Source organism: Camellia sinensis, unplaced genomic scaffold, assembly GCF_055761805.1.
Source record: "Camellia sinensis isolate YWXY unplaced genomic scaffold, ASM5576180v1 Unanchor11, whole genome shotgun sequence".
NCBI classification, from domain to species: domain Eukaryota; kingdom Viridiplantae; phylum Streptophyta; class Magnoliopsida; order Ericales; family Theaceae; genus Camellia; species Camellia sinensis.
This window is the reverse complement of record NW_028128989.1, coordinates 7,152,490-7,176,208: the sequence shown is the minus strand read 5'-3', so window position 1 is coordinate 7,176,208 and position 23,719 is coordinate 7,152,490.

Here is a 23,719-nt window from a genome sequence, read left to right as displayed (position 1 = left end):
AGTAAAAGATCTTCTGTAGAGATACCCCTCTACTGTCAGACTGAATCTTGCCGACTTCAATTTGATCTTGTGTGCTTCTTTATGATCATTTGGAAGTTTCCCCTCTTTAAAGAATACTATTATTGCATCCATCTAGCTTGGTCCCATCTCCGTATACATTGCTTCATGCTCTGTGTTCAGTGGTTTTACACTTGGACCTAGCAAGTAGTCAACCATTATTGTCCTTGCCTCTCCTGGTTTTATTGCACTAACCAGGTTGGCCAAGGCATCGGCATGGCTGTTGTCATCTCAGCTGACTTGTTGTAGTCGACAATTTTGGGGCAATGCCATTAGTCTACCTATCTCCTTTACATAAGCCATCATCCTTTCATCTCGGGCTGCATATTCGCCTGTTGCCTGGTTGACGATAAGTTGGGAGTCATAGAAGACCATTATCTCGTCGGCTTCCATTGTTGCTGCCAACTTTAATCCTACGATCAGTGCTTCATACTCTATTTCATTGTTTGAGGTCTTAAACCCCAAATGAATGGATTGTTCCAGCATCTGCCCATTCAGTAATACTAGCACTACTCCTGCTCCCGCTCCTTGTCGGTTTAAACTTCCATCAACAAACAGGCGGAAGGAGTTGCCAACGTAAATACTGCAGGGCTTGAGTTTCTCTTCTTTCCTCTATTCTGCTATCTCCAGCTGGGTTTCTCTTTGTTCACCTGGACATCGCATACCTCGGCTCAACGGAGCCCGATAAATGATAGTGCCTAGTGTGAACTCGGCCACGAAGTCGGCCAAAACATGGCCTTTGATTGCTATTTTAGGTTTGAATTCCAGGTCATATTGGCCTAACACCACTGCCCATTTGGCTATCCTGCCTGTCATATCTCATTGCTGTAACAGGGACTTCAGAGGATGCTCAGTTAACGCCACAATCTTGTGGGCTTGAAAGTAATGATTCAGCTTCTTGGAGGCCATGACCAAAGCTAGTGTTAACTTTTCCAAAGGTAGATATCTGGTCTTTACATCTACTAGGGTTTTACTTACGTAGTAAACTGCCCTCTGTTCTCCTTTATCTTCCCTGATTATTACTGCACTTACTGCATGCTCTGAAACCGCCAAGTATAAGAACAGCTCCTCTCCAAGTATTAGATTTGAGAGAACTAGAGTTGTGGTCAAGTACTTTTCAAGTCGGCCAAGACGACTTCACACTCATCTGTCTATAAGAAGTCTGTGGCTTTCTTTACTAAACTAAAAAAAGGTTTGCATTTATCAGAACTTCTACTTATGAATCTGTTTAGGGCTGCAGCCCTTCCAGTCAACATCTGTACTTGCTTTGTCGACGTTGGTCTCTCTAACTCTAGAATGGCCTTAATTTGATACGGGCTTGCCTCAATGCCCTTTCTGGTGACCAAGTATCCTAGGAATTTCCCTGACCTAACTCCAAATGCACACTTCGATACATTGAGTCGGAGCCGAAATGCCCTTAGGATGTCAAAGACTGTCTTCAGGTTGGCCAGATGATCTTCAGGTTCCTTGGTCTTCACGACCATGTCGTCAATGTATACCTCCACTGTCTTGCCTATTAGATGCCTGAACATCTTAGTTACCAATCTCTGGTAAGTTGCTCCAGCATTCTTCAACCCAAAAGGCATCACTCTGTAGCAATACAGCCCTTTTAGGGTAATGAATGCAGTCTTCTCCTCCTCTAGGGGGTACATGGCTATCTGATGGTACCCCCTGTAAGCGTCCGGGAAGCTCATCCTTCCATGCCCTGAAGTGGCATCCACCAATTGGTCAATCTTAGGAAATGGGAAAGTGTCTTTGGGACAAGCCTTATTCAGGCTGGTGAAGTCCACACAGACCCTCCATTTCCCGTTCTTTTTCTTCACAACAACCGTGTTTGATAACCATGTCGGGTAATTTACCTCTCGAATGGCTCCGGATTCTAGAAGTTTATCCATTTCCTCTTCTACTGCCTCAACATGCATCAATGTCGACCTCCTTGCTCGCAGGATGACAGGTTTAGCCGACCTGTCCACATTCAGTTTATGAGAAGTGACCTCGGGGTTAATGCCAGGCATCTCGTACAGTGTCCAAGCAAACACCTCAAGGTTTGCTCTCAAGTATGCTTCTAATTCCCTTTCCTCTTCTTCGGCCAAGCCTGAGCCGAGGAGGAAGAAACGTTCTTCATCCTCTTGCTAGACTAAGATCTTCTTCAAGGCTTATTTACTTTTCTCAGCTGGTTCCTTGCCGACGTCCTCAAGGACCTCCATGTCCTCATCTTCAATCTCTATTGCTTCTACTTCTCGTATGTTGCATGTGGATTTCATTGCTGCCATAGAGCAATTCTTTGCCTGTACTTGATCCCCTCTAACCTCCTTAATTCCATGCTCTGTTGGAAATCGCAATAGCTGGCGCAATGTTGAGGGAATAGCCCCCATTGCATGCAGCCATGGCCTTCCCAGGATAGCATTGTAAGGGGAGGGAGTGTCAATTATTGTGAACTCAGTTTTTACCTTCTTGGTGCCAGCCTGCACCTCCAAACTCATTGCTCCTAGGGGCCACGTCGGCATTCCATTGAACCTGACCATTGGACCATTGGATTGTTCTAGATCATCTTAGTGAAGGCCAAGCTCCTTGTAACACCTAACATACATGATGTCACAAAAGCTACCCTGGTCGATTAGAATTCGCTTTACCTGGCACTCTCCAATCTGGAGGGATATCACCAAGGCATCGTTGTGTAGATGTTGCACCATCTCTATGTCATCTTCAGTAAAGGACACCACTGGTCCCTGGCACTCATTTGCCCTAGGTCTCTTCTATCAGACCTGATACACATGTTGGAGGTGTTTTACCTTCTGAGTTTCCCCCCGTATCTCGTTCTCATTCACCTTCGAGTGAATCACATTGATCACTCGAGGTTCGCCTGCCTGTGGTTGTGGTGCTGGCGGGGGTGGTGCTGCTAGTACCTGAGGCAGTCTCGCTTGCTCTTCCCTTGTCTTGGTCTCATCTATCAGGTCTCTTAAATGACCCTGTCTTACCAGGTCTTCTAGATGTACCTTTAGGGCTCTGCACCCTTGAGTTAGATGTCATCCTCATTGTGATAGGCACAATGTTTCCCTTGACTTTTTCTCATAAATTCACCGGGAAGCTTTCTAGTGCTCTGTAATAGGGTTAATTCCGAATTCTTGCCAAGACTTTGTAGACCGGAATTTGGAATACGATTGTGACTGCCTGTGCAGCCCTTAGTCCTGTTTCTTGCTTATTATATCCACCATTACCTCGACCTCACTTTGGCGAGCCATTTTTTTTCTCTTGTTTTGACGCATTCGTCCCCGGCGTGTCCTCCTCGGCCCTGGCATACTTTTCTATCCTGGCCATAAGTTCCTCCATACTTTTTGGCAATGTCTTTGCCAGTGATTTTCGCAGTAGGTAATCATCTTTCAGGCCGTTCTTAAAAGACATGACCGCCACCTCTTGGTTGCATCCTGGTATTCGGTTGAACACCTCATAATACATTTTGGCATAGGCCCTAAGGCTTTCATCTTTGGCAATTCTCAAAGCCATCAGGGCGTCCACCCTCAATGGCTGTAGTTTGTTTGTCACAAATCTAGCTACGAACATCTCGGCTAGGCCTTCCCAGCTTTTCACAGTTCCTTTTTGCAACTTATGAAACCAGTCTGATGCAATTTTCCTAAAGGATAAGGGAAACACTTTGCAGAGCTACGGCTCGTTCCCAGTGTATAGTGCCACCGAGTTTAGGTACAAGCCGACGTGAAAGTTAGGGTCAGACTTCCCATCATATATCTAGAATCTTAGCATGTGAAACCTCTTTGGGGCTTCAAACTTGTCCAATTCTACCAAGAACGGTGTTCTCGGCTTGACCGGAGAGGTTACCTTGGCATCTTGTCGCTTCCTCTAAAGGTAATCCCTCAAATCTTCCTTGGTTCGTCGGATTTCAGCCTTTTTGGTGTGCTACTCCCCGTATCTTTATAAGTCCTCTTGGATCTCTCTCTATTAGTTGCATCGAAACAAAGTTCCTTCTCTTGAACATGCCGATGTTCTCAGGGGTCAACTTCCTTGGTACGATTCGTCCTCCGAGAATCTCCCTTCATTGACCCTCCTTGCCCGACCTCCCTTGAAGGCCGGTGAGAGTGTTCTTGGTCCTGGTGTGCTGGGGAACTATAGGGACTATTTTTTGCCCTCCCTTCTGGGCATTGTTCTTTGTGGCTGGAATCGGCTTGTCTTGTAACGGAAACGATGGCTGCATGACGTTGTTCTGCATCATGAAGTAGACGACCGATTGCAGGTCCACTAATTTGTTCGCCATTCCCTTCATCTCGCCGTCCCTCCGCAGCCATCTATCTTTTCATACCTGGAGGTCGTCCTCGTTATAATACCCGCCTTGGTCTGACTTCTTTGGTACATCGCCCTCATTGCCGACGTCTTTTGTGACACCCCTGTTCCGTAGTATGTTAATTAGTCATTAACATGATGTGATTATGTATTTTGATATGATTTTGTGTTCCACTATGTGAAAATATGTGGTTTGAAATTTTATCTGTTCATCGTAGGAATATCTGTTTGAGTAGTCTGTTTTGGAAATTTAATTGAGGGCCTTATCGGCCACGGAACCCGAAATTGATTACGCCATTGTGGTTGGCATAATTTTTAGGGCCTACGGTGAAATTTAATTGAAATTTGATTCTGGTCAATTTAAACTGATTAAATTGAGAAATTAAGTACCCCATTATTTTATATTAAAATATTTGTTAGTGGGGCTTGTTGTATATTTGTATTGCACTCTCCTTTAGCTCTCTTAAAACTCAAAATCTGAGTTAGACAATTGAGAGTGAGAGAGAGGCCGGCCATGGAGAGAAAAAGGGAGAGATTTGTGTAATTTGGGCTCAAGACTTGGGAATTTGAAGATCTAGCTCAAGATTTGGCTAGGGCTTGAGTGTTGAAGCTCTTAGGTAAGTGATTTCATGAAATCTTACTTGTAATTTGTAAGTTCAAGGGTTGTTTGTGATCAAGAACATGTAATGAGTTGATTTTTGTTGAGATTGAAGTCTTAGAACTCATGCATGTAAGAAATTACTTTGAATTTGCATGTTTGAGCTTGAAACACATGATTCATGTGGAGTTTTGGGTAAAGCTCATATTGTAGTCACCATTTGTACCATCTAAGTTGAGAATGATGAGCATCTCCCACATGCATGTACAAATCATGGGAGTATAAGTCTTGAATGTTGAATTTGAGCATGTTGATGATGGGTTTGAGACAATTTGGGACATGCATGTAGATAATTCATGTAATTGAGCTTCCTAATGTTGTAATCTGCATTAGTAGCATGTTAGCATGTGTAAATGTGTAATTTGAACCATTGCATGCAAGAAATGTAGATGGAAAACTGATTTGGAGCTCAAGAACACGATCTGGGAAACCCAGATTTTTGAGGTCCGCTCGAGCGGGGTAATGGCCGCTCGAGCGGGAAAATCGTGCTCCCAGCATTTTTGCAGAGTTGGATGCCCGCTCGAGCGGGACATTTCACGCTCGAGCGTGGATTTTTGTAGACGGACCTTCAGCTCGAGCGCATCTTTTGTGCAACCAGTACCTTGCAGGCCTTAAGGGTCCGCTCGAGCGGAGAATCTTACGCTCGAGCGGGGACCCTGTTTCCTGGAATTTTGTTCATGCATTTTGTGATTCGTTTTCCGTTCTCTTTCACTTGTAAGCACTCCTAGGCATGTGTTAAGCATTGTAAATGAGTTAATGAGATAAGAACAAAGCCTAAAGAGGAATATGTGAATTAAAGAACGGATTGAACTGTTAGTGACCCTTTTGTATTCATGAAATGTGTAGGGTCAAGCTCCAGGGCGCAACCACAAGCCGATCACTGTGAGTAACATCAATATTTGAAAACTTGTCAATGTCCAATTGTTATTCCCCTATAAATATTATGAGTTGTTAATTGGGATTGTGGACAAAAGTTTGACATAAATGAATGGGCCAAAGGCCGTTTGACATGAATGAATGGGCCAAAGGCCGTTTGACATGAATGAATGGGCCAAAGGCCGTTTGACATAAATGAATGGGCCAAAGGCCGTTTGACATGAATGAATGGGCCAAAGGCCGTTTGACATGAATGAATGGGCCAAAGGCCGTTTGACATGAATGAATGGGCCAAAGGCCGTTTGACATAAATGAATGGGCCAAAGGCCGTTTGACATGAATGAATGGGCCAAAGGCCGTTTGACATGAATGAATGGGCCAAAGGCCGTTTGACATGAATGAATGGGCCAAAGGCCGTTTGACATGAATGAATGGGCCGAAGGCCGTTTTGCCATGAATGGAAACCCGGATGGGCCAAAGGCCAGAATGTTTGGAACTACAGTTACTTGACTTGCATTTCGTATAGTTATATATATATTTTGCTGTTAAACAGAAGTATGAATTGGGCCCAAGGCCGTTTGGAGCATGTTGATCTACATATTGTTATGTAACTGTTATATTTGATATTATTCACTGGGCTATCGCTCACGCTCATTCATGTATTTGTAGGTGAGCCAAGGGAAGTCCAAACCCAGCCCCAGTGAAGTCTGCTAGGAACAACAGGAGTTTTGGGAGAGTCAGCCTTGTGCCTCGCGCATGAGACCATCCTTGCTCTTTTACTATGTACCTATGCTTTGTCTTGTTGGCAAGGACCCAGTGCATGTCTGTACATAGTCTGTTATAGGTTGACTCGTTTTGGACGATCCTGTCTGTAATGAATTTTGTGAAGCTGTACTTTTGATGTGAGTTATTAACGTATCTGAGTATGGTTTGTTTGATGTGCATATAAGCACGGCTCTATGGACAAAGTTTTTAATTTTGCTTCCGTTTGGCCCCCATTAACTCTGTTAAAATACGTTTAGAACAGTTTGAGGCCGTAGGTAATCTCATGATTACTGGCCGGTTACGTCCTTAACCCACGGGGGCGGGTTCGGGTCGTGACAGAGTGGTATCAGAGCACGAGTTAATAACTCACACACTTGTCCAAAAAGAGCAATAAGCGTCTAGATAAGATCTAGGATGCATTCATGTGATAAATACGAGTTTGGAAGCATTGATTATATGCTTAAATGTTTTGTTATGAATAATTATATGTGTAAGTTGTGAACTACTTGCATTACGAATTATCTGGAAATATGTGCTCCTTAGTGTATGTGTACTTGTGTACCTTTGGTATGGAATATAATGCAAGTTTAATTAGATGGTGAGAACCAGAGGTGATGAGTTAGAGGAATCCTCTGCTGCCAGACTGGACAGAATGGAAAGACTGATTCAGGAAATGGCAGAAGCTTTGAGACAGCAACAGGAGTGGCAACAACAGTGGCAGCAACCACATCCGCCACCTCCACCTCCGGCACCACCTGTGCCAGATAATCAAAATGATGATCGAATAATCGCTCTCACCAAGGAATTCAAGAAAATGAAACCACCACAGTTCCATGGTGGACTAGATCCCTTAAAAGCCGAAGCTTGGGTACTTGGGATTGAAAAACTGTTTGAGGTGTTTCCGTGCTCGGATACACAGAAAGTGCTTCTAGCCACCTTTATGCTAGAAGATGAAGCGAGAAGATGGTGGATGTTGATGAGGGAAAACCACAGAGATATTGATTGGGCGAAATTTTTGGAAATCTTCTATGACAAGTACTTCCCGCAGTGTGTCCGGGACAGGAAAGTGGCAGAGTTCATGGAACTCAAACAAGACAGTATGACTGTAGCTGAGTATGAGGCCAAATTTACTGAGTTGGCCAGGTTTGCACCACACGTAATTGACACTGATTATAAGAAGGCAAGGCATTTTGAAGGTGGGCTCCGAAGTGACATCCTAGAGCGGGTGAATGTCCTGAAATTGGAGACCTACATTGGGGTGCTTGACCGGGCCATCATATCAGAGGCTAATATAGCTAGACAAGCTAAGCCAACAACCGAATGGAGAGGCAACAAAAGACAAGGCTTCTTTTTGAAGAAGAAATTTCTGAAAAAGCAAAACACGGGCTCCTCAACTACCTCAAGTTCTTCCCGAGACACGACTCCCATGTGCAACACTTGTAGCAAAAGGCACCGTGGAGTTTGTTACCGTGCATCGGGAGCCTGTTTTAAGTGTGGGAAACAAGGGCATATAGCCCGAGATTGTAATCAGAATAGTGGGAAGATAGCTGCTAGCTCCACTGCATCGATCCCGAAGCCGGGAAACACTTTGAGATCTGCTACTACTGGGGATACAGTGAGACAAGGGAGAGTCTTTGCACTCGTTCCGGGTGATACACGGAATGCCAATGCCGTTGTCTCAGGTACTATCTCGATATGTAATCAGGATGCTTTTGTGTTAATTGATTCTGGATCAACGCATTCATTTGTGACATATGCATTTGCATCTAGACTGAAAAGACCCCTAGAATTGTTGCCATATTTGTTATGTGTGTCTGCTCCATCGGGGGAATCTGTGTTATGTGACTATATATATCGGTTTTGTGACATGCATATTGAGGATGCTACCCTGTATGTAGATTTGTTGCCCTTAAACTTTAGACACTTTGATGTAATTTTGGGCATGGATTGGTTGACCAAATGCTGTGCCACTATAGATTGTGTGACAAAGAGGGTTGTATTTAAACCACCAGAACAGGAAGAAATTGTGTTTGTGGGAAATGGGGTAGTACCTCCACCATATTTGATATCTGCAATGAAAGCATGTAAATTGATCAGGAAGGGATGCCAGGGTTATTTGTGTTATGTATTGACTGAACAATCCGTGAATGTTGAATTGAATGATATTCCCATCGTTAGAGAATTCCCAGATGTGTTTCCAAATGAATTACCAGGGGAATTGGTAGACAGGGAGATAGAGTTTACTATTGAAACTGTGCCAGGCACCCAACCTATTTCTAAAACTCCCTACAGGATGGCTACAGCCGAAATGAAAGAATTAAAAGAACAGTTGCAAGACCTTCTTGATAAAGGGTTTATCCGGCCCAGTACTTCGCCTTGGGGCGCACCAGTGTTATTTGTAAAGAAAAAGGATGGTACCTTACGCCTATGTATTGATTACCGAGAATTGAACAAGGTAACGATAAAGAATAAATATCCCTTACCCCGTATTGATGACTTATTTGACCAGTTGCAGGGATCACAGGTGTTTTCTAAGATTGATTTGAGATCCGGGTATCATCAGCTGAAGGTTAAGGCAGAAGATGTTGAGAAAACCGCATTCAGAACGAGGTATGGTCATTTTGAGTTTCTTGTTATGCCATTTGGAGTGACTAATGCTCCGGCAGCATTTATGGACTTAATGAATAGAATTTTTAAAACCTACCTTGATGAGTTTGTTGTTGTCTTCATCGATGATATTTTAATATACTCTAAAGATAGACTTGAACACGAACATCATTTGAGGACTGTTTTACAAATACTTCGGGAAAGAAAACTATTTGCTAAGTTAAAGAAATGTGAATTTTGGTTGGATGAGGTTATTTTCTTAGGGCACGTGGTCAACAAGGAAGGAATTTCAGTGGACCCGCAGAAAATAGAAGCAATTGTGAATTGGCCTACACCAACTAATGTGACAGAAGTTCGCAGTTTCATGGGCTTAGCTGGGTACTACAGAAGGTTTGTAAAGGACTTTTCGAAATTAGCTGTGCCTCTTACCCAATTGACACGTAAAGGACAACCATTTGAGTGGAATAGTGAAAGAGAATCAGCCTTTCATGAATTGAAGACAAGATTGACCACTGCACCAATTTTGACACTACCTTCAGGTACGGAAAATTTTGTGATTTTCAGTGACGCATCTTATAAGGGTTTGGGTTGTGTGTTAATGCAGAACGGAAAGGTTATCGCTTACGCCTCCCGACAGTTGAGGCCACATGAGAAGAATTATCCAACACATGACCTAGAATTGGCCGCAGTTGTTTTTGCTTTGAAAATCTGGCGGCATTATTTGTATGGGGCAAAGTGTGAAGTCTACACAGATCATAAAAGCCTAAAATACTTCTTCACGCAGAAAGAGTTGAATATGCGTCAGAGAAGATGGCTGGAATTGATAAAAGATTACGACCTAGAAATTCGGTATCACCCCGGAAAAGCTAATACAGTGGCTGATGCCTTGAGCAGGAAATCAACAGGGAGTGTGGCTTGCTTGCTTACTGAACAAAGGGAGATTTTGCAAGACTTTGAAAAGTCTGAAATTGAAGTGGTAGTGTGCGAACAGGGCGGATTGATAGCCGCTATTACAGCCGAGCCGGCAATTGTTGATGAAATCAAGCAAAAACAGAAAGAGGATGAGTTCCTCAGAAAGGTAATTGATGAATTTGAAGTCAGCCCAAAAGCAGAGTTCAGTATCGAGAATGGAATGTTGAAATTTCGAAACCGAATATGTGTTCCAGTTATTCCGGAGCTAAAGAAGAGGGTCTTAGATGAAGCCCACAGATCCGTATTTGCCATGCATCCGGGTAACAATAAAATGTATCGGGATTTGAAACAAACCTATTGGTGGCCTAAAATGAAGAAAGAGATTGCAGAACACGTGTCCAAGTGCCTTCAGTGTCAGCAAGTTAAGGCTGAACATCAGAAACCAGGCGGTCTACTTCAACCTCTCCCCATTCCTGAGTGGAAGTGGGAACATGTGACCATGGATTTCGTTGTTGGCCTACCTCGGACTTCCCGCGGTATGGATTCTGTTTGGGTTGTAGTTGATAGACTGACTAAATCTGCACATTTTCTGCCTGTCAAAACTACATTTACTGCTCACAGGTTGGCTACTATTTATGTTGATGAAATTGTCCGCTTACATGGAGTTCCAGTAACCATTGTGTCGGATAGAGATCCGAAGTTTGTATCTAGATTGTGGAAGAGTTTGCAGGAAGCTATGGGAACAGAACTAAGGTTCAGTACTGCATTCCACCCACAGACAGATGGGCAGTCAGAACGAACAATACAGACTTTGGAAGATATGCTTCGCATGTGTGCTTTGGATTTTCAGGGGAGTTGGGAAGATTACCTGCCACTTGCAGAATTTGCTTATAATAATAGCTTCCACTCCAGCATCGGTATGGCACCATACGAGGCTTTGTATGGTAGGAGGTGTAGATCACCTATTTGTTGGACAGAGGTCGGGGACAGAGCTTTGCTCGGGCCTGAAATTGTACAAGACACCTCTGAAAAGATCAAAACTATTCGGCAAAGGCTCAAAACAGCTCAAGACCGACAGAAGAGTTATGCAGATGTCCGGAGAAGACCTCTTGAGTATGAGGTCGGCGACCATGTGTTCATCCGTGTTTCTCCAATGAAAGGCCAAGTCAGGTTCGGGAAAAAGGGCAAGTTGACGCCCCGTTATATTGGGTCGTTTCAAATTTTGGAGAAACTTGGTCCAGTTGCTTATAGAGTTGCTTTGCCACCGGGATTTGAGCAAATCCACAATATGTTTCATGTGTCAATGTTGAGGGGTTACCTCCGAGACCCGTTGCATGTGATTGATTATCACCGGATTGCTATTGATGAAAATATGGAATATGCTGAATGGCCGGAAAGAATTGTTGACCGACAAGTGAAAGAATTGAGAAACAAATCCATTCCAATGGTGAAAGTGGAATGGAAGGAACACTATGGGACAGATGCTACATGGGAAAAAGAGGAGGAAATGCGTCTACGCTATCCACATTTGTTTCCCGACGAAGGTAAGTTAAGTTTGGAGGACCAAACTTCCTAAAGGGGGGGAGACTGTGACACCCCTGTTCCGTAGTATGTTAATTAGTCCTTAACATGATGTGATTATGTATTTTGATATGATTTTGTGTTCCACTATGTGAAAATATGTGGTTTGAAATTTTATCTGTTCATCGTAGGAATATCTGTTTGAGTAGTCTGTTTTGGAAATTTAATTGAGGGCCTTATCGGCCACGGAACCCGAAATTGATTACGCCATTGTGGTTGGCATAATTTTTAGGGCCTACGGTGAAATTTAATTGAAATTTGATTTTGGTCAATTTAAACTGATTAAATTGAGAAATTAAGTACCCCACACCCCTGTTCCGTAGTATGTTAATTAGTCCTTAACATGATGTGATTATGTATTTTGATATGATTTTGTGTTCCACTATGTGAAAATATGTGGTTTGAAATTTTATCTGTTCATCGTAGGAATATCTGTTTGAGTAGTCTATTTTGGAAATTTAATTGAGGGCCTTATCGGCCACGGAACCCGAAATTGATTACGCCATTGTGGTTGGCATAATTTTTAGGGCCTACGGTGAAATTTAATTGAAATTTGATTCTGGTCAATTTAAACTGATTAAATTGAGAAATTAAGTACCCCATTATTTTATATTAAAATATTTGTTAGTGGGGCTTGTTGTATATTTGTATTGCACTCTCCTTTAGCTCTCTTAAAACTCAAAATCTGAGTTAGACAATTGAGAGTGAGAGAGAGGCCGGCCATGGAGAGAAAAAGGGAGAGATTTGTGTAATTTGGGCTCAAGACTTGGGAATTTGAAGATCTAGCTCAAGATTTGGCTAGGGCTTGAGTGTTGAAGCTCTTAGGTAAGTGATTTCATGAAATCTTACTTGTAATTTGTAAGTTCAAGGGTTGTTTGTGATCAAGAACATGTAATGAGTTGATTTTTGTTGAGATTGAAGTCTTAGAACTCATGCATGTAAGAAATTACTTTGAATTTGCATGTTTGAGCTTGAAACACATGATTCATGTGGAGTTTTGGGTAAAGCTCATATTGTAGTCACCATTTGTACCATCTAAGTTGAGAATGATGAGCATCTCCCACATGCATGTACAAATCATGGGAGTATAAGTCTTGAATGTTGAATTTGAGCATGTTGATGATGGGTTTGAGACAATTTGGGACATGCATGTAGATAATTCATGTAATTGAGCTTCCTAATGTTGTAATCTGCATTAGTAGCATGTTAGCATGTGTAAATGTGTAATTTGAACCATTGCATGCAAGAAATGTAGATGGAAAACTGATTTGGAGCTCAAGAACACGATCTGGGAAACCCAGATTTTTGAGGTCCGCTCGAGCGGGGTAATGGCCGCTCGAGCGGGAAAATCGTGCTCCCAGCATTTTTGCAGAGTTGGATGCCCGCTCGAGCGGGACATTTCACGCTCGAGCGTGGATTTTTGTAGACGGACCTTCAGCTCGAGCGCATCTTTTGTGCAACCAGTACCTTGCAGGCCTTAAGGGTCCGCTCGAGCGGAGAATCTTACGCTCGAGCGGGGACCCTGTTTCCTGGAATTTTGTTCATGCATTTTGTGATTCGTTTTCCGTTCTCTTTCACTTGTAAGCACTCCTAGGCATGTGTTAAGCATTGTAAATGAGTTAATGAGATAAGAACAAAGCCTAAAGAGGAATATGTGAATTAAAGAACGGATTGAACTGTTAGTGACCCTTTTGTATTCATGAAATGTGTAGGGTCAAGCTCCAGGGCGCAACCACAAGCCGATCACTGTGAGTAACATCAATATTTGAAAACTTGTCAATGTCCAATTGTTATTCCCCTATAAATATTATGAGTTGTTAATTGGGATTGTGGACAAAAGTTTGACATAAATGAATGGGCCAAAGGCCGTTTGACATGAATGAATGGGCCAAAGGCCGTTTGACATGAATGAATGGGCCAAAGGCCGTTTGACATAAATGAATGGGCCAAAGGCCGTTTGACATGAATGAATGGGCCAAAGGCCGTTTGACATGAATGAATGGGCCAAAGGCCGTTTGACATGAATGAATGGGCCAAAGGCCGTTTGACATAAATGAATGGGCCAAAGGCCGTTTGACATGAATGAATGGGCCAAAGGCCGTTTGACATGAATGAATGGGCCAAAGGCCGTTTGACATGAATGAATGGGCCAAAGGCCGTTTGACATGAATGAATGGGCCGAAGGCCGTTTTGCCATGAATGGAAACCCGGATGGGCCAAAGGCCAGAATGTTTGGAACTACAGTTACTTGACTTGCATTTCGTATAGTTATATATATATTTTGCTGTTAAACAGAAGTATGAATTGGGCCCAAGGCCGTTTGGAGCATGTTGATCTACATATTGTTATGTAACTGTTATATTTGATATTATTCACTGGGCTATCGCTCACGCTCATTCATGTATTTGTAGGTGAGCCAAGGGAAGTCCAAACCCAGCCCCAGTGAAGTCTGCTAGGAACAACAGGAGTTTTGGGAGAGTCAGCCTTGTGCCTCGCGCATGAGACCATCCTTGCCCTTTTACTATGTACCTATGCTTTGTCTTGTTGGCAAGGACCCAGTGCATGTCTGTACATAGTCTGTTATAGGTTGACTCGTTTTGGACGATCCTGTCTGTAATGAATTTTGTGAAGCTGTACTTTTGATGTGAGTTATTAACGTATCTGAGTATGGTTTGTTTGATGTGCATATAAGCACGGCTCTATGGACAAAGTTTTTAATTTTGCTTCCGTTTGGCCCCCATTAACTCTGTTAAAATACGTTTAGAACAGTTTGAGGCCGTAGGTAATCTCATGATTACTGGCCGGTTACGTCCTTAACCCACGGGGGCGGGTTCGGGTCGTGACATCTTTCTCCCCAGGATTCTGATCCCGAGTTTCTTCGTTGCAGTTATCCTCCTCCATGTTACAGTCAATGTGCTTACCACTCCCAGTAGGGATGTCGTCCCCAACCTTTTCTTTCTATACATCGTTGGCCATCTATTCTCTTTTTTTTCCCATAGACACCGCCAAATTGTGTGTGTTGTTTTCTGACACTGCCAAACAGGTACTTAGCTAGAGAACACTGTCAAAATAGATTGCGCCCAAACAACCTGTCACAGAAAGAAAAAGACTCCGGCGGTGGTTCGTCCACCCGGGGGCACTCCGACAATCAAGTCAGTTATCTCTCAAAGACAGCAAAAGTACTTTACTCACTATTCAGAATACCAAAAACGTACCTTAAACCCACGAGGGTGCCTTACTTTTATAACCAACACAGACCTGATCCCTGTAGAAGCCTAACTTCAATGGACTTTGGCTCAATGCCTATCCAAGACTCTCAAATAGATAAAGATAAACTCCTTAAGAGCTTTATCCTTATCCAAGCTGAAATCCTCCCTCGTTTTAGAACTCTTGTAACTTATCCGCTCAACTCGGATTCCAGTATCTCCGCAGATAACCTCGGCCTAGCCGAGATCACCTCGGCGCTATGACCAAGACACGTGGCACCTCGACTGGCACTTTGGTGCCACCTTGACCATGTATTGTCATCCAAAAAATACGTCCCCACACTTAGCATTGGGTATCACTGTCAAAAGCTGGCTATAGCACTGACTAAACTATAATATTATATGATAAGACAGTTATTTGAAAGGTAAATACAGAGGGATTTGCAACAGAAATGGGAGGCAACTTGTATCTATACTCGTTTTACTAATTTGAACACTAAAGGGCTTTTTTGAGAATTCATTATTTTAATTAATTTTTTATAAAAAATTATGTAAAATAATATAATAATTTATAGTGACTTTTTATTAAAAATCTAGAGCAATGTTTAAACTTATAAATTTATCTATAATGATATAATAAAGAATGTAAAACTTTTTTTTATAGGACTTAAACATTTTTCAAACAATTGTCATCCCAAACAATTAACATCAAACAAATAAATCTAGAAAGAAATCTCACATGTTTGGTTTTTCTTATCTTATCTTTATGTTATAAGACTAATAAATGGTACTATAAATATCATCACACGGTTGATTTTTTTTTTTTTTTTTTTTTGGTCTACATTTTAAGAACGTAGAGTTATTAAGTTTGTTAATAATAGAAATGAATCACGTAAAGAAGTCACCGCTAATCTACTCTTGATGTCTCTTCAAAATACCTCCAAAATGACAATGAGAAAAATGATTTTAACCTCCACAAGGGACACCCCCACGACCCCTTTGGCTGTGATTGGCCATATTATTATTATTATTATTATTATTATTATTATTATTATTATTTATCATTATTATTATTTTTTTTTTCTCTTTCTCCTCCAATCACCAACCTGTAGACACCCCATTTTTGGCCGACCTTAAGACTCAGACGTCACTGATTGAGCGCTTGGTGATGTTGCATAATGTGCTCGTTCAGAAGTTTCAGAGTTGCAGCCGTGAGCCCTGCCTCCGGACTTCCGAACCCTCTTTTGTGCTTTGCCTCGGTTTGCGAACCAGGCTCGGTTTTCTTTGTTTCTTTTCCTGAGGGGAGGGAGAGGTCCCGTAGACCATCTCTCAATGTCCGTGGGCTACATTTGGTGGCCGTAGGCCATTTTTCCCATTTCGGAGTCCGGTTTCCGGTTTTTCGGGATCGTTGGCCGTGTGCCTCGGTTCGAGACCGCCTAACCATCTCCGTTTGCTTTGATTTTTGGCATACCTCCTATTTTCTCCCTTTTGAGGGACACTGGGGTCTGAGAAACCCACTTCGTGGCCGAATGCCACTTTCGGTGCTTAACAACCCATTTTCGGGACCCCGAACTGCGTGTTTTGGCCCCCGAACATTCATTTTGCAACGGTTTTCGTTCATTTTTGGCAGGTACCTCTGTTTTATCACTAAGAAGGTCACTGAAGGGTGGGAGGCCAGTAATTGTTGCAGCAACCAGTTATACATCCTCCGACGCCCTCCGACACCCGTTTTTCGCACTTCCGGGCCAATGTTGAACACCTTGGGGCCATCTTCTTGAACTTTCAACCACATATTTGTAATGTACGCACTTGGGAGGATCCTAAAAAGTGGTGGCCGGCCATTAATTCAATTTGACCCTTTTGAACCCCTCCTTCCGGGCCAATGTTGAACACCTTGGGGCCATTTTCTTCAAACCCAAACCACATATTTGTGATGTACACACATGGGAGGACCCTAAAAAATGGTGGCCGGCCACTAATGTTGCTTGACCCTTTTGAACCCCTCTTTCCGGGCTAATGTTGAACCCCTTTGACCCACATTCTTGAACTTTGAACCACATATTTGTGATGTACACACATGGGAGGACACCATCATGTGGTGGCCGGCCACTAAATCTGCTTGACCCTTTTGACCCCTAGCCGGCCGGTTAGGGGGTGTGGCCGGCCGGCCACCTGCAGCAAAAGTAACTGGCCGGCCGAGTTCCTTGCACTGTTCACTTTACAGCTGTATAGCTTTATCCCCTAGAAAATATCAATATCCGAGGGATATTTTGTGGGGGAAAGTTGCCCTCCTTTTCTCCCACCTTTACACCCCCTTTTTGGCCCTTATAACCAGCAAGCTATATCACATTCAAGGGTTGGAAAAATTGTTCTTCAAGTCTCAAGAGTCATATCTCCCTCCATCCTTCTCATTTTCCTAAAAAAACCTTAAGTCCTATACCTTGTGTTCTTCATCACCACCAAGCTCTACCATCACCACTTCATTTCCAGCAACAAGGAGAGTTTCTCAAAGGCTAAAGGAGCTGCAAATTGGTCCAAGAAGCAACAAAAGCTTCGGTCTTCAAGGGTAAGTGACATTTCTCCTCTTTTGACCCTTTTTCTTGATCCATTTGTAAGCCCTATATGCTTTTTGTTTCAAGCTCCGGCCCTAACTGAAAGGGGCCCTCTTTTGAGCTCATCTTCACTTTTCATTAAGGGCTCAACCCTGTTTGAGCCCTCCATGATGCACTTGCTTCATTGATCCTCTTATATGTCATAATCTTGCATGCTATTTTTGGCCCATGATTAATCTGTTTTTGAGCATGTTGTAAACTGATATTAGGCTTATTTTGAGCCCCTATTCAACATTGAAGAAGGGTTCAACACCATTTGGGACTTCCATGTTGTACTTACCTTTATACTCCCCTTTTGGTCCCATTTTTGCATGCAATGGCAGCCTACCATGCTTTTGTTTTTGGCCATTTTACAGTTCTGAAAAAGTGCTTATTTTGGTCCATTCTTCATGTTTCATTTAGGTCCTTTCATGGTTTGGGACCTCCATATGCCACTTCATGTTATATCTCTCTTTTATTCCCCATTCTTGCATGTTTTGTTAGCCTACCATGCTTTTGTTTTTGGCCATTTTACAGGCCTAGAGATGGCCTTATTTTGGCCTATACTTCATGTTTCATTAACATTTTTTTCTGTTTGGTGATTATTTTGTATACTTCATGTTATAGCACCTTTTGAGACTCAATCTTGTCCCTTTTTTTTAGCATGTTTTTATATTGATTTGAGGTTTGCCATATACTGTAAACATTCATATTTTTGGTCCCTCTTCAATGTTGTAGAAGGAAATTTTTCAGTTTGGATTTTTCTTATATCACTTGCTTCATTACCCCTCTCTTGGCCCCTATTCTTGCATGCCATTTTTTGCCCTACCTATGCTTGCTGTTTGGCCATGTTCATAACTGTGAAAGTGCCTTTTTTGGGACTGCCTAGCTTCTGTCTTTGCATTACATGTCCATATTGTGCATGTTTGGCATAGTTATAGGCCATTTCGGGTGCCTAAATTCGCATTTCGGGACAATTCCATGCATTTAGTGTCATTTCGCCTCATTTCGGGACTGTTTTCCCCCATATTTTAGTTCTGAAATTCTATTATAATGATTGCTTTCCATTTCTATGTCATTTGCATCGCATTATATCATCGTCTCGGTTTGCGTGCCCGTGTACACGCATTTCGAGGCACCTCATTTTCATCCATCGGCATCCTATGTGAGTGTGGCTGAGGCTCACTCATGTTGGTATAAGCCCATATCATGTTCTCATGTCATTTGCATCGCATTCTGCCATTGCCTCGGTTTGCGTGCCCGTGTGCACGCATTTCGAGGCACCTCATTTTCATCCTTCGGCATCCTATGTGAGTGTGGCTAAGGCTCATTCATGTTGGTATAAGCCCATATCATGCTTCCATGTCATTGCATCGCATTATATCATCGTCTCGGTTTACGTGCCCGTGTGCACGCATTTCGAGGCACTTCGTTTTCATTCACCGGTATCCTATATGAGTGTGGCTGAGGCTCATTCATGTTGGTATAAGCCCATATCATGTTTTCATGCCATTCGCATTGCGTATGCCACTGCCTCGGTTTGCGTGCCTGTGTGCACGCATTTCGAGGCACTTCATTTTTACCTACCAGCTTCTCATGTGAGTGTGGCTGAGGCTCTCTCATATTAGTATAAGTCCATGTTACATTTTCCATGCCATTTTAGCCATATTACATTGCATTCTGTCATCGCCTCGGTTTGCGTGCCCGTGTGCACGCATTTCGAGGCACCTCATTTTTACAGCATAGTGCATGCTAGGTTATATCTTAGATCGCATTCTGCCATCGCCTCGATTTGCGTGCCTGTGTGCACGCATTTCGAGGCATGTCATTCCATAGCATTGTGTATGTTAGGATTATACCTTAGTCGCATTTCATGCATGTCATGCATATTGCATCGTGTTCGGGATAAGAGTTAGCCCGGGCACGGGAAACGAGGTGCATTTCGTACTCCGAGTGACGGAATGTGTCTCAATTCCCCAGTCACCGACACTCCGGATCATCCATGATGGAGTTAGGTTTTATTGTGTTTTCATGTGCATTCATCCTATATTGAATTGTGCATTTCGATTCCTCGGCCATCATGCCTCGGTATGCGTGATTGGTGGCACGAGGATTGAGGTATGCATATATCTGTGAAAATACATTGCTATGTCCCTTTCCTGCTCTCTGTTGCAGCAAAATGAAGAATCAGCAACTTTTCGGAGCTTGGCACGCTTTCCAAGGTTAACTGCTAAACAGAGGCTAATCGGGGCATCCCGGTGGATTTCCGCGCAAAGCAGCCTAACATACATCATCCATCAGAAGCAAGGCTGTCCCTGGCTTGCATGCCAGTTTTATTTATTTTCTTAGTTAATTAATTAGAAATTTGTATATTATTCGGACTGTAATATTTGGACTGTAATATTCTTTTATTCGGGACTGTATATTTATTCGGACCCTCTACGCGAGGGCACAACTGTAATAAGTGTGCGTGTGTGTGTTGTATGTCTTCCAACCCCACGTCTTTCTCCCTTTTATTTATCCGCTTTTGATGGTTAGATTAGGGCATGTTTAAATTAGCATACAGTATGACAGCATGTTTGCATCATTCATCTGTATTGCATGCACCGGGCTCGGCGCATCATACTAACTGCATTGTATTTTTTAATTCTAAATTGAATACGTGATAGTTATAGCATTTCATATACCATCTTAGAATAGCCGAGCCTGCTATAGTTGCATTTTGCATGTGTTGCATTAGGCATTTCTGTATACTTAGGATTCATGCATGATTTCTAATGAGTTTCTATTTTGGCTTGGAGTACTCGGTAAGTTTTATGCTTTAGCATCCTTGCATGCGTGTGAGTGCTGCCATGAATAGCATGCTTACCATGCGGCTATGTGCTTATATGATATAACTGCCTGAATGCCTGTGGGTGAAGGTTGGGTTATCTGAATTGGAATAAATCATCAAATGTTTCAAGCCTACCTGCGGGTAGCAAACCATTTTCAAAAGCGAACATGAAATATTTTTGTTCCAATTCAGGCGATCCAATCTATACTTGTATGCTGTGCGCATCACATAGTAACCTAGGCTAATAACCGGAATAAGAACATACAATGTTTTCAAAAATAGATATTATGGTTAGTAGAGGCCGGTCTATGACCGGGCGAGCGGGGATGCTCACGAAGTGACCTTCCCCAATCGTACCCAAGTTCCCGAGCCGAGGCAACTTTGGTGATGACGGACACGTGGCCTTTGGCAATGAGTCAGGGTTTCCTAAATTTCCCAAAATAAAATATTTAGGTGGCGACTCTGTATCTGGTAAAGCAGTCCATGTTTGGCACTTCTTTCAAAAAAATCTGTTTTCTCAAAACGATTTGCCGGATTTGGACTCTTTGGTTCAGATTTAGAACCGTAACTACAAAGTCGAGTCCGAGCTGTAGCGAGGTCCCCCGCGGGCTTGTTACAGTTTCTGGCGACTCTGCTGGGGATTTAGAGAACTTGACTCGAACTCGTGATATCTGTTTTTGACTACACTTGTGTGTTTCTTTGCATTGCATTTGCATTGGTGCGCCTAGGACACCGTGTTTGCCATCTGCTATTCCTGAACGGTTTGCCGGAGGCTTGTCTTGTCAAGGCATGACCATAAGGCTGACCGGTTGTGGGCTCTGCCAGTATGGGAACACAAACCCCGGTTTTACCGGGGCACCCTCTTTGACCTTTCGACCTAGTGCATATTCGGATCCTTGGTGACCATTCCAAATTAGGACAGGTTGCTTACCCGTTTATAGGTTGTTTGAAACCGCTCTGTGCGTAGTGAAACCCTAGTTCCTGACAAAATAGGACAGGGAAACCCTACCCCAACATAGGGGTGTTTTGGCTCTCACTTATCTATTATGTGCTTTAGAGTGCGTCTCTACAGGAATGCATGTATCAATATATGAGTTTGGGCATCAGGCCTGCGGGCATCAGTTCAGTATATGAGTTTGGGTATCAGGCCTGCGGGCATCAGTTCAGTATTGTCAGTATCAGGCCTGCGGGCGTCAGTCCAGTATTATAGGTATCAGGCCTACGGGCATCAGCCAGTATTTAAGAATCAGCTATCTGCGGGTATCAGATTCTGTTTTAGGAGACAGTGATACAGGGATAATAATCAGTGTTTGAGGACAGTGTGTATTCAGCTTATTGACTGTGTGTTGATTATGCCCGGCTGTGTGTCATGCATTTTATTTTAAGCTGTTATGCTGTCCGTTTATCTGTTTATTTATTTCCGTTTCGCTTTATTTATCTTTTGCTAGGTCAGTTCTAGCACAATTGCTTCCAACCCAGCAGGCATTCCCCAAGCACTTTGGACACGAGGTCGTCGACTCAATCGATCTGAGGATCTAATCGACGGACAGCCAGTGTTCCATTCTCTACCCCCTGTTACCAGAAGAAAGCAGAAAAAGCGCAGTGTATCTAAACAGAGATCACCAGAACAGTGGTTTCCCCCATCAGTGGACAGTCGGATTGAGATCCCCATTGAGACAGATCTGCCAGTAGTTCAGATAGATCAAAACAGTATGACGGCACCAACAGGAGTTGAGGAAATGATGCGCCAAATGCAGGAAACCATGCGGGCCATGCAGCAAGATGCCGTTCGCCGAGATAAACTCGCTAAGCAGCAGGCCGAAATTATGACCCAACAGGCTGAGCTGATTACCAGACTGCAACAACAGAATACAGCATCTGCTTCACAACAAATTCCTCCTCCGGCGAGGGCTCCATTACCTGAGCAGACACCTGTTGTTCAGAACGCTCCTCCAAACACCCAGAATACTGTGCCGACTATCCAGAATTCGCAAGAGGACACAAATCTTCCAATGGGGCCAGCTCCGCCCCCGCTTCCGCCACAATTGTCCAAGGTCCATACACCCAATCACCCGGACTCTCCCTTCGAGGTCGAGGTTGATCATACAACTCTGAAATTGAGCAAACTGGAGAAGCTCTTCAAGAAATCCCAAGGGGTCAAGGCTATGCCGGATATCGAGGACGGATATACCGAGGAGGCCGTAACACTCCCCGATAGGTTCAAAATGCCATAAATCAACCGCTTTGATGGGTCCGGCGACCCCATGGTCCATCTCCGACTGTTTGCAGACATCTTGCGGCCAATGGGCCTAACACGACCACAGAAACTTTCACTATTCGGCCGAACCCTGTCGGGTGTGGCCGCCCATTGGTACGCAAAGTTACAAGATGAAGTGAAAAAGAATTGGGATGAAATGGCTGAGGCCTTTGTCGCGCAATATTCGTACAACACTCAGATCGAGATCACAACCCGTGATCTTGAAACGACAAGGCAAGAGCCCAAGGAAACTTTCTCGGACTTTGTAATCCGATGGAGGGCAAAGGCGTCAATGATGGCTCTAAGGCCCACTGACAAAGATCAAATCCGGATGATTGTGCGCAATCTCCACCCAAAGTTGATGCAGAGAATGATTGTAGTCCCCTTCCCTACTTTCGCAGATTTACACGAGATGGGGGTGCAAATCGAAGACGCAATAAAACAAGGTCTGTTTGACCACGACAGAGAACAACCGAGGAGGACGTTCAACCGTAACAACAATGCGGGCCCGAGTGGCGCTGCAAATACGAGAGCCTCGGAAGTTAGTATGGTCACCACCACTCCCCCTCCCCCTCCAAGGCCCATGGCTGCCACACCCTTCTCCGGCGCGTCCGGAAGCAACACACAAACCAACAGATTCCAACCGCGAGGCCAAAGAACCTTTACCCCACTATATATGCCCCTGACCAAAGTTCTGGGAATATTGATCAGAAAAAATCATTTGAAACCCCTGGAGCCAAAGCCATTACCAAATCCACTCCCCCCCTCTTATGATCCAGCAAACTACTGTGCGTACCACCAACAACACGGTCATGACACCGACCGTTGTTACAGATTGCGTCATGAGATCCAGGATCTTATTGACAAACAGGTGATCGCGCCTCCTGATAAACCCAATGTCACAACCAACCCTCTCCCACCACATAACCAACCTCCCCCTCCCAACAGAATTAATTTTATCCAGACTGGGGTCGCATCTTACGATCCTAGTATCTATATTACGCCCATCCACCTACCCAAGCCGGAGGTGCTCCTCCCCGATTGCACTGATTTCATGTGCATGGTGGACATCTCCAAAACCCA